We start from the raw sequence: 10,876 nt of genomic DNA, 5'->3' as shown, positions 1-10,876 counted from the left end.
TAAATTGAACTGTGGGCCTCCATGAGTTTTAACAGATATATTTTAAATTTGAATCTCTTGTAAGTGTAATTTTAAAATATTTGTAATGATTTATGTATTGCTTTATTGGATATTGTTGTATCAGATGTATTGCTTTATTAGTTGGCAGAAACCACCCTTAGCCTCCGGGGTAGGGTGGTGAATAAACCCAATAATAAATAAATAAAAGTTACACCCAAATACAAAGAGTGCAAGGTGATGACTGACAGGTGATGAACTTGTCTAGGCATACTTGCTAAGCGAAGCTTCTGATGATTCTCATCATTTAGTTCAAGGTTTGGACTATTGTTTCTTCTTCAGTTGTAATCTGGACTAAGACCGTATTCACACCTGCCATTCAAACTTCTTTCTTAGCCCCTCTCCCACTGCTGGTATGTGGGGAAAAACAGAAAGGTGGCTTTAAATGGGCTTTTATCAGGTTTCTGAATCAATGGACAGCCATGCCAAAGGAATGATTTTTCAAGACATCCCATTCTCCCTGCTCTTTGCAATGTGATTCCAGACTAAGAAATTCGGCGATGCAATTTGATAAGAAGACTTATGCATTTTGGGGATAACATAGCCGTGGAGTTGAAGGTAACATGTGGAGGCAATTATTGCCCATTGTATACACATTAATTTCTTTTGTGCCCTGATTGTGTCTGGCTGATCCACTGTGGCAGGGTTTAGAAGTATGGCGAATATTTTCAAAAACCAGTGCAAACTCCTGGCAAGTCACCCATTTCCCGACAGAAATGCTTAGACAGAATAAAAGGAATAAAAACCAATGCAGGGCATGTTTCTGCCACATCCCTGCAACAGTCTAGCATCCAGAGATGTCATAAGGGTGGTTGCATAATATGCGCTTTCTATCCGGTATGTGGTTTGCAACATTTTACATCCTCCAAGTCTGTTTCCTGTAACGGGAGGATGTTGGAGATTATGCGTCTACCCTGCAAACGTATGCCAGTCTTACATCACTTTAAGAATTATCCTACACTTTATGGAGAATAAAATGAGGTGGTAGCATTCTGGAAAGGCTACTGTTAATATTCCTCTTTGTTTAGGGGGGGGAAAGGCTCTCTGTATATGGAAAACTAGCACATCAGGTTTACAATGCTAGCAGAGTTACAACCAAGTCCATTCAAAATCAATGGGTTTAGAGGGTGTAATTCTGTTTAGGGTTGCAAGTGCTAGTTCACATGTTGAGTGCCTTTTACCATGGGGGAACATTTTAAAAGGGACATCTTATCACCAGACTGAAATAAAAGCCAGAAGTTTTCCAACATATCATACTCTGTACAATGTGTAGAATTGCTCGTTTATGACTTTCCCCATAGAGTCCCTGGAACTGTAGGTTGGGAAAGTGCCAGAGTGTCCTGCCTCATCATCCCAAAATGACGGCTAAAGAAATTTAAGTTTGCATTATGGCTTTACCCTCAGAGGATGAATTTGATCACTTCTTTTTTTTATCCAAAGGCCTGTTTTCAAATCAATACAACTTTTTGTGGCTTTGGTTTACAATAGGCGAACAGCAACATAAGTAGACCATGATGTCACTTTTTTTAACCGTCTGCATATTTGGACAGATTTTGCTATTGCTCCAAATCATGTGGTGGCATTGATCCCTCCTACATCTACACCCTCTGAGAATGCATCAGCAACATTTTTGGCACAGGCTTCGAATTCCTGGGTGTCTTGATTGCTCTACAAGGCTAAATTTTAATGCAGCCATTCTGCTGCGGAAATAAAATCATACAGAGCAGTTATTAGCCCTCAAACCCACAGGAGGTGATTAAAGCATTGCCCTCCACAGCCACCCTATGGGTCCAATTAGCTTTGTGCCAGCCTTCCCCAGTTCCTTGGAATATAGAATCATAGAGCTGGAAGAGACCCCAAGGGCCATTAAGTCCAACCCCCTGCCATTCAGGAACACACAATCAAAGCACTCCTGACATATGTTCATCCAGCCTCTCTTTAAAAACCTCCAAAGAAGGAGATGAGGGAAATATCGCGGGGCATACCCACTTGAGGACCAGGAACCGTGGAAAATTCTTGTATGGAACAGGGTATTTCTCAACCCAGGATATTTGGACCGTGCGGAAACAGCCGTAGACCCTCTGGAGAGAAACAGGTTATTTCCAGGAATTGCTACTCTCCTAGATTGTAGAATCCTCTGTTACTCAGCAAATTGCTGGTAGCTCCTGGTGACTAAAACACCATTTCAGTTATTGGAGGTGCAGAAGTAGCAGGAGCAGAGGCTGCTGACCTTGTGCCAGTCTTTGACGGCTTACAGAATGTTGCTTCTTGCTTTCCTTTCCCAAACTGCAATTGAGGGGCTTTTCTGGTAGCTGTTTCTGCTGAGCCTAGTTTTCCTTTAAAAAAAAAAGCAAAAAACCATGAATCAGCTCCTGTCTCACCATTCCAGAATTTTGAGACAGTCTTCAAATTGGGAAATTCAAATCCTGCATTTTGGATTTTTAAGACTCTGAAGCTGCAATTTCATCCACGGGAGCTGATCTATGTATCTGGAGATTAGTTGTAGCTTAGGAAAACTTGGGAGGTTGGCAACCAATACCAGAACATAGTATACTGTAGTGTGAAGGCTGAAGACTTCAACTAAGTGGGAATTTTCCTAGCTTTCTTTATTGCTACCAAATAGTCTAGGGCCTTTTCCGTATGGGCCAATAAACATGGGTTAAGGGGGGGGGAGGGACTTCGCATGGATCCTGTTCCTAAAGTGAGTCCACTCCATGTTTCCCCACACAACCCGGGGGGTTTAAGAATCATGCTTTGTGTGATTCTTTTGTTTTAACGCACCTTGCAGCCACAGCCGCAAGGGTTGTTTGGAAGATCCAGGACAAATGTAGACTCCCACAATCAAATAATTAAACAAGTATTACAGATTGTTTTTCTTGCCCCATTCTTCCTATGAACCTCCGGAGACAATAGCTACTCAATTAGCTACCTGAAGGAAAAAAATGTCTATTTTGTGGAATCGCAGTGCTGTGAAAAAAGCCATAAGGTTCCCATAAATTCATTGCTAAAGACTGAAGTTAGACAAAACAGCCATCTATAAATCCTGGGGGACTGAATGATTCAGTGATATAAAACCTTCCAGGCCTTACTGTTGGAAACTGCTGGCAAATTATATTCCCCAGCTTAAGATCTCTGTGTTGTGTTGTGTTGTGTTGTGTCATATCTTCTGAGGAATGTAGCTGCCACTCACTTTTTCCTACCCTTTGCCCTGCAACAGAACTTACCTACATAAATGATTGTTGTGTAGGTGAAAGAAAGTCTTAAATTTTTAGAGGAAAAGCTCTGGGAACTTGTGCCATTTTTAAAATATTGGTGTTATTTAGAAATATGCATGCTGATCTCAGGTAGAGGCACAGAGACTCCAACAGAGACTCCACAGAGTGCCCCCCCCCAGTTCAGGGCCCCCAATATCAGTGGGACCCATTATTGGGACTTATGGGTCCTTAATGCCATCAGAACCCACTACATCTCCCTCCTCCTTCTAGGAGGATTAGGTTTAGGTGGGATGCCATCTTAGGATACAACAACTGCTGTTTTTATTATAATTATGGAAGTGATTACGATGATTTTATGTGGTTTTATGTTGTACACCGCCCAGAGCCCTTCGGGGATGGGGCGGTATATCAAAACAAACAAACAAACAAATAAATAAACATGGCAACAAGTCTGTTACCCCACATCTCATCCTCAGAGAATGTGATCCTGAACCCTCTAAGGGGCTCCAGCCAGTTCACAAAAGCCTTGTCTCTTCCAAGTGCAGCTTCTTCATCTGTCTCCCCCCACCCCTCCAAACTCCTATGGAGACTCTACGACAAATTTTCTCTTCACCATTAGCACTCATTGAGGATATATCAACCAACCATTCTCAATTGTTAACCCAACAAATATAGGGTCAGCCAACATCTGCAGTTATATAATGGTCAGTTCCCACCATTCTGCCAGAGATCACACTCAGGGTGAACAGCAGCTAAAAGCTGAAATACGAGTTTTAAAAACAGGGAGACATGTATTCCAAATTGCAATCTGCGAGTGTCCTTCCATGCAACACCCATCTGTCATAATGATGAACATTCTGCAAACAAATCAAAACAGGGAAATTTGGGACATTTCAAAGGTTGCAAAAAGTCCTGGCGTATATCAGAACAAAGTTTCCTGCTGCTGAAGTATGAGTGATCAGAATCAGGAGAAGTTCTTGTGATGTAATATACCAGTGAATAACATGCTGTCAGTATTTTCTTTTTTGATGAGGCATCATGGATTTGTTGTTATTTCAAATCTTTAAAAAAAAAACCCAACTCATGGATAAAACCAAGCAGGAAAAAGAGCAACTTCCAAGGTTGCTATCTTGTGTATTTTCCTCCTGGTTGTATTTTGGGCCAGAGAGCGGAAGAACCTCTGGTTTGGAGGCCCTTTAGTCACAAGGAAGCTCAGTAATGGCTGCAGAATGTGCCTTTTGTCCAGCCCTGGAGGATGCCAAGGCAAAAAATAGTTTTGTAAAATCTGATGCACACGCCTCCAACACTCACTAAAACACCATTCATTGCACATTCCGCGGGATGTTCAGCTTGTACCATGGCCAAAACTTACAGAATTCAGGGCTTTGACGTGCTCTCTTTCAGACAGAAAACCCTGAGTCATGAAGTCATGACGGTGAAGAGCTAGCAGAATAGGATTACTAATACAAGTTGGCTCCCATCACAGGAGAAATTCATTTATGTTTGGAAACATTTCCTAAGGGCATTACTTAATAGAGATACTACTTACTTCATTCATTAGTAAATTTGATACTGAAGAATTCAGGCTGAATTGTAATTGGGGTGGCTGAGAGAGGACAGGGCGGAGTGCATCCCTCCATCAGACCTTGACCCAACCTAGGTGAGGACCCCTTCCTTCCAGTTCCCAAATGCCATCAGTGAGGTCATCAGAGGGAGTGGAAGAAAAACAGAGCATCTCGCAGTATTTGTGGAACAAGCTCCTCAGAAATATTTGTTACTTTTTCAAAAACAGAAAACTGCTTTGAAACCCCTGTTTAAAAGCAGAGTGAAGAAGCAATAAACACATTTACTCCCTGCTCTGCTAACTGGCTGCTATTGAAAGTGGGTCGTGCTGATTTTATCTTGCATACATTTGGACTTGACAAAGAAATGTAAGGAACTTACAACTACCAGAGGCGTAGCAAAGGGGAAAAGCTCCTGGTGCACTGGTGCGTCCTCCACCCCCGTCCCACCCCGGAACACCCCCACCGTGCTCCGGAACACCACGCCACACCATGCCCTCGCCACACCCCCACAGGGGCGTGCGCCTGGTGCGTCGTGCACCCCCCCCCCGTCCCCTTGGAGCTACGCTTCTGACAACTACCCTGAGCATTTCTTATGTGCTGATGTCCCAGTGTTTACAAACTTCTGTTTCTTTTCGGCATATACATGCTAATTAATTTAGGGCACCATTTCATACATCTGTTGGTGGGCTCTAGTTCATGAAAGTTTATGAGGCTGCAGGGCTCTGATGATTTTGCAGTGTCAGGCTAACACACATAAACAATTAAAGCAAATCCAGACCTTAGTAATAAACCCTTCTGGGTCTTGTTATTTAGGCCTGGAATTGCTTTATTTCTTCTTGTTACAGTAGATGACAGGATGAAGACTCACAAAGAGCTCCTAGTAAACACCAAAATGCCACCATCCAGACTGATGGTGATAAAGTGAGAGATCAGAAAGACAGGAAAATAACAACTCTCCCCCTTTTTCTGCTTCGTAACCAGCCATCAGTATGCCGAGTCTCCCTTAGCCCTCTGCTCAAGTAGTAGTAATTTAATAGCAGTAATGATTAAAAATTACAAAAAAACCCACCTTTTCTCAGTATTTCATTGCCAAAAGGGTGGTGTTAAACAAAAAGGGGTAGAGAAGAGAGGCCAGCATTCAACAGGACCAGTAAGTGGGGGTAGATTTCTCCAAGCTCACATCTCTTTTCCGCGATGACCAGCTAAAAGATTCAACAGTGTTGAAAATCTGCGCAAGGGGGGAAGGAATAGGGTGGATGGGCTGGTTGCACCACCCTTTTCAAGGTTTAGAAACACTGAAGCAGTAAGAACTGAGGTGGAGCAGAGGGAAGAAGATTCAGGAAAAAATGTTCAAGAGTTCCAAAAGACAACCCTAACCATATGAACCACCTTCCATTTGGAACTGCAGCCTTCCTCTGTGCTTTTCATGGGCCAATGGCTGTGGCTTTTTTGCAGAGTGGTGGGCCAGTTGTAGGAGTCCTTTCAACAGACCTCCTCCCTTCCCCAATCTGGAGACAGTGACATCATTGAATGTCCTGATGGCAAGAAAGTCTGGTTGTCAAGATGGAAAAATATTGGAGCTCCCTTTTCCCCTACCACTGTTGTTCTGTTCTGGTGGAGGGGTATCCCCCCATTGCCCCAAGTGGAAGTGATGAAGGGCAGTCATTGTTAGAGAAAGGAATGTGGATGACAACTTATTTTTGTTTCCTTAATGTTAATGAGTTGTTTGCATAATTTTCATTACTTGGTGAACTGGAAAAAGACAACAAGAAGGAGGAAGATGAAGAAGCAAAATTTATTGCCAAGAGTCGTGGGGGGCAGCTTGTAGCTATATTCTGTCTATTCAAGGTTTTCCAGCATGCTGGCCAGATGTCGTGCAGGGGAATATACAGCCATTGTGGAATAGATGGCTGCAAGGTAACTGCTGCACGCTCTTGCCAGCTTTATAATCTGTTTTACGGACGCGACACTACAGCCCAGAATCTAGAAGTTCTGTTATACGAACAGTTGGGAGGAACTGAGTCTTCTCCTTGTCTTCAGGGGGAGGTCCTGTGTTTCCAAACTGATGCAGTAGCTAAGTAATAGTGGTGTCCAAGCCATTGCCCCTCCCTCCCCAGGCCAAGTCCATGGGATTTGAATTCAAGACTCCCCAAGGACCAATGCAAGGTGGGAGCAATTAGCCCATTGGTCATCTGCTGGATAACTCCTTCTAGCATCAGGACCCCTTCGTGCCTGCCAGCGGTGCACCATGGCCGTGCAATAAAAACAAGCCCAAGGCTGCCTGGCACTCTATCTGTGCTGAGACTGGTGCTCCCTCTCCTGCCAGTTCTCAGCATCCCAGTTGTCTTCTGACTGTGTGTTGGACCCAAAGGCTGGAAACATAAAAGCGTTGTCAAATACCCCAAAGCCAAACTGTCCATAGCCTTGTGGCAGGGTGAAGAAATGCTGATCCACATTCTCAAATGGCTGTCTGCTCTGATTGCTGATTGAGGCTGAAGAGTTGGAGCCATTTTCAATATTCCTGGGCTCCTCTGGAAGCTCACCAATAAAACCAGATTCACCTTGGGCAAATATAATCTGGCAACAGCAGCATGATCTCGGTCGAGCAGCAGTGACAGAAGTAGCGCCCGGGCTCAGGGGAAGCTTTGGCCATCTTGTTTCCCTCCCGCCCCACCATGCTCAAGTATTATTGGTTTTGAAGGATTTCTGACCTCTGGCCCCATGTTTGCTATGCTTTGCATTTTCAGACTTCAGAGAACGAGGAGATACTGCTAAGACCTCAAGGGGGAAACTTTTAAGGTTATGTTGTGAGACAGCTGGTAGGCTTAATACAGGTTTAATGGCATGTCATTCAGGCAATCTTATTTACTTCCAAACCATGAAAAGCTTCAAGTGCCCATTTCTACATATTAAGCCTCTGTTAGAGACACTGGTCATTCTTCTACAGGCCTGATGAAAACACTAGTCTTTACATGGTTCACAAACATCAGTAGGGAGAAGAGTCGATGTGCTTATCCGCTCCTATGCAATTTCCTCTGCTGACATGAGCAGGTAATAAGGTGTGTATCTTCATGCCATCTCTACCCTACCCTTGACTAGGGCCGCAATAGGTATGTTTCCACGCTGCCCCTTGTTCATTTTACCTTTCATATGCTTTTTGAGGACTCTTTTTCAAGTACTGTTTAACCTGAATACTATGAAGACAAGCCCTGGAAAAAGTAAATTACCAAAAAAAAAATACTTTATAGGTTAAGTGAACAGAAGTCCTGAAAATGCATGGCTGGAGCAGCACCAGGTGAGAGAAAGTCATGGCTGCTTCATCTCCTGTGGCATCTTGGAATTTAAAATATTTGGGTGTTCTCTGGGCTGTAATGTAGTGATCCTGTTTATCATTGAGTACCATACAGAGGCGTAGGAAGGGGGGAAAGCGCCCGGTGCACTAGTACGTCCTACGCCCTGCCCCACCCCGGAACACCCCTGCCCCGGAACGCACCTGCCATGCCCCCAGAATGCCCTCGCCACACCCCCACAGGGGCACGTGTCAGGTGTGTCGCACCCCCCTGCTGCCTTGGAGCTATGCCTCTGGTACCATATAACATGGCTGACCAGATGTATATTAGGACTGGTCTCGCATAACTATAAAGTGCTGTTAAAGGAATAGGAACTCTGCTTTCTTTTGTGTTTGATCATTCTATGAAATAATCTGTATCTTACTAAAAGTATAATAAAAGGGCTTGTCTTTCTTTCTTTTTTGCTTACAGGCTCCATTTTTGAATCTGGAAGACTCAGTAGTGGCCTGACAAGCAAAGCTGTTGGATAAGGTCATATTGCTAACGATGCTTTAGTGACGTACAGAACAGTCATAGATGACAGTGACACTAACTTCCCTGGTTATCTTTTGTTATCACAAATTGAAATTTATGTGAAAGGAAGTGGCTTGAAACCTTTCTAAACCCTTGTGGTACTTTCCCCGCAAAGTCTCACTGAGGTGCTGCTGTTTCTTGATAAACGATACCTTTGTTTAGGGAATTTTGAAATGTCTCTGTGCGCAGGTGTGGGATTTCCACGCAGCACAGCAGGAAAGACCTGGGTTTGTGAGGGACAGGAGACCACAAAAGACTTTCCCTTGCTCACCAGTTTCCTGAAAAACCCTTGCACCACACAGACTGTTTCCAAGAGGCATGCTTACGAACACCCTCTGTAATTTGTACCTTGGTAAGAGATCAAAGGGAGGAAGTTATGTGATCCTCAGTATTACTCAGTGTTTTATTAGGGGTGCATGTTGTGGTTTCTTGAATTTTGACTGAAGTGAAATCTCCTTTACAGAGCAATCCCAAGTTTTAGCTTTATAAAAAGGGAGAAAACTGCCTTTTTCTGTGCTTAATTTAGAATTTCATAAACTTTTTTTTTGCCATCAAGTCAGAGCTGACTTATGGGGACCCCTTAGGGTTTTCAAGGCAAGAGAGGAGCAGAGTTGGGTTGTCATTGCCTGCCTCTGCATTGCAAGCCTAGGCTTCCTTGGTGGTCTCCCACCCAAATACTAACCTGGGCCAACCCTGCTTGGCTTCTGAATCTGATGAGATCAGGTTAGTCTGGGCTATCAAGGGCCCTTTCTGCACAAATCTCCTAAAATATTTGTAAAATGTTTTCAATTACATGGATAGGACTTCTGTTTGGACTGAGTGATCTTTACTTACTACTATATTAGTCAGATTGGATGATGACAGTAGAAATTTGGGGCCAAAATACTCATTATTCTGAATCCTGGTGGATTAAGATTTGGACAAATTTAATTTCATTGTCAGCCTCAATAATCTATCATATATGGATGATTATTTTCAGCTAGGAGCCATATGGACAATATAGGATACGGTTATGGTGTTACCACTGTCTCCTACACCCAAGAATTCCCAAGAGCATCCCCCTGTTCTGTATGTAATACTCTCAATGTTGTGAAGACCACTGGATTGCAAAGTGCACCCAACTGGGCAAAATGCCACATAAGCACTTTGCTGGTGTCACTGGAGTCACCTCTGATGGTTGTCAGGAATAAGAACTCGGTTGTGACAACAGATAGGCTATTTCTGCACAGCCCAATAACAGTGCCCTAGGGACATAAAAACACCGTTCCTGGGGCACTGTCCGCATGTCTGGCAGTGCTGCATCAGGGAGCGAGGTTTTTCAAAAGTGGCGTTTTTTGGCCGGCATGGTGCAAACCGCACCGGTGTGAGAGTGCCGCTTTTGGTGTCCCGTTTACTCATCTCTCCTCCCTGCACAGCTCTGGAGGGCTGAAGGGACACGCCCACACTGTCCTCCAACCCCTGGAGGTTGGAGGGCAGTGTGGGCGTGACCCTCCAGAGCTGTGTAGGGAGGAGAGGTGAGTAAACAGAACAATACCATGCGAGTGGTCCCAGCCCCCACTGACATTAATTATGCCAGTGGAGAGCTGTTTGTGCCGCCGTGCAGAAACAGCCATAGTGTGATGACAATAACTAGGCCCTCATAAAATGTATGGGCGTGACTTGTCTTGAGCATCACTGTAACCAATGAATGAGGCATCCTTTTGCAGCATCACTATTGCCAGTCTATCTGATATTTGGTGCAGATTTCACAACTGGTCCTCAGTAGCCTTTTCAAGAGGTCTTCTCCCCCAAAGCATGGAAATGCTCCCTTTCTCCTTATTTTAAATTATTTATATCCTGACTTATTCTTTAATCAGGATCCAAAGACGTTTATTAAATTGGACTCCCCTCCTTCAGCTTATCCTCACAACAACTTTGTGAGGTCAGGTAGATTAAGAGATTATTCCTGTATGGGCAATGAAGCCTAGAAAATGTCTACTTAAATAAACAGTGATGAAGTTTAATGGGTGGTAGTGGTATTGGGCACACTCTGTCTGCTTAGATGGGACGGTCTGGAGTTTAAATCAGTTACAAGTCTGAGTTTTTTTGCACCACTTTGGCCACAAGCAGCCTTTTGAAGGCCTGTGGATTTGGACAGGAGGAATCAGTCCTGTTTTAAAGACTAATACAGTACATT

The 10,876-nt window shown here is 43.8% G+C and overlaps 1 pseudogene; it reads right to left on the bottom strand.

Annotated features, from left to right (window-relative positions):
- Nucleotides 1–6,531: 6,531 nt before the first annotated feature.
- Nucleotides 6,532–7,490, bottom strand: LOC125442473 (annotated as a pseudogene).
- Nucleotides 7,491–10,876: the final 3,386 nt, after the last annotated feature.

Source organism: Sphaerodactylus townsendi, linkage group LG13 (assembly GCF_021028975.2).
Source record: "Sphaerodactylus townsendi isolate TG3544 linkage group LG13, MPM_Stown_v2.3, whole genome shotgun sequence".
Classification (NCBI taxonomy): Eukaryota; Metazoa; Chordata; class Lepidosauria; order Squamata; family Sphaerodactylidae; genus Sphaerodactylus; species Sphaerodactylus townsendi.
Note: the sequence above shows the minus strand (reverse complement) of the source record. Positions and strands in the feature narration are given on the sequence as shown.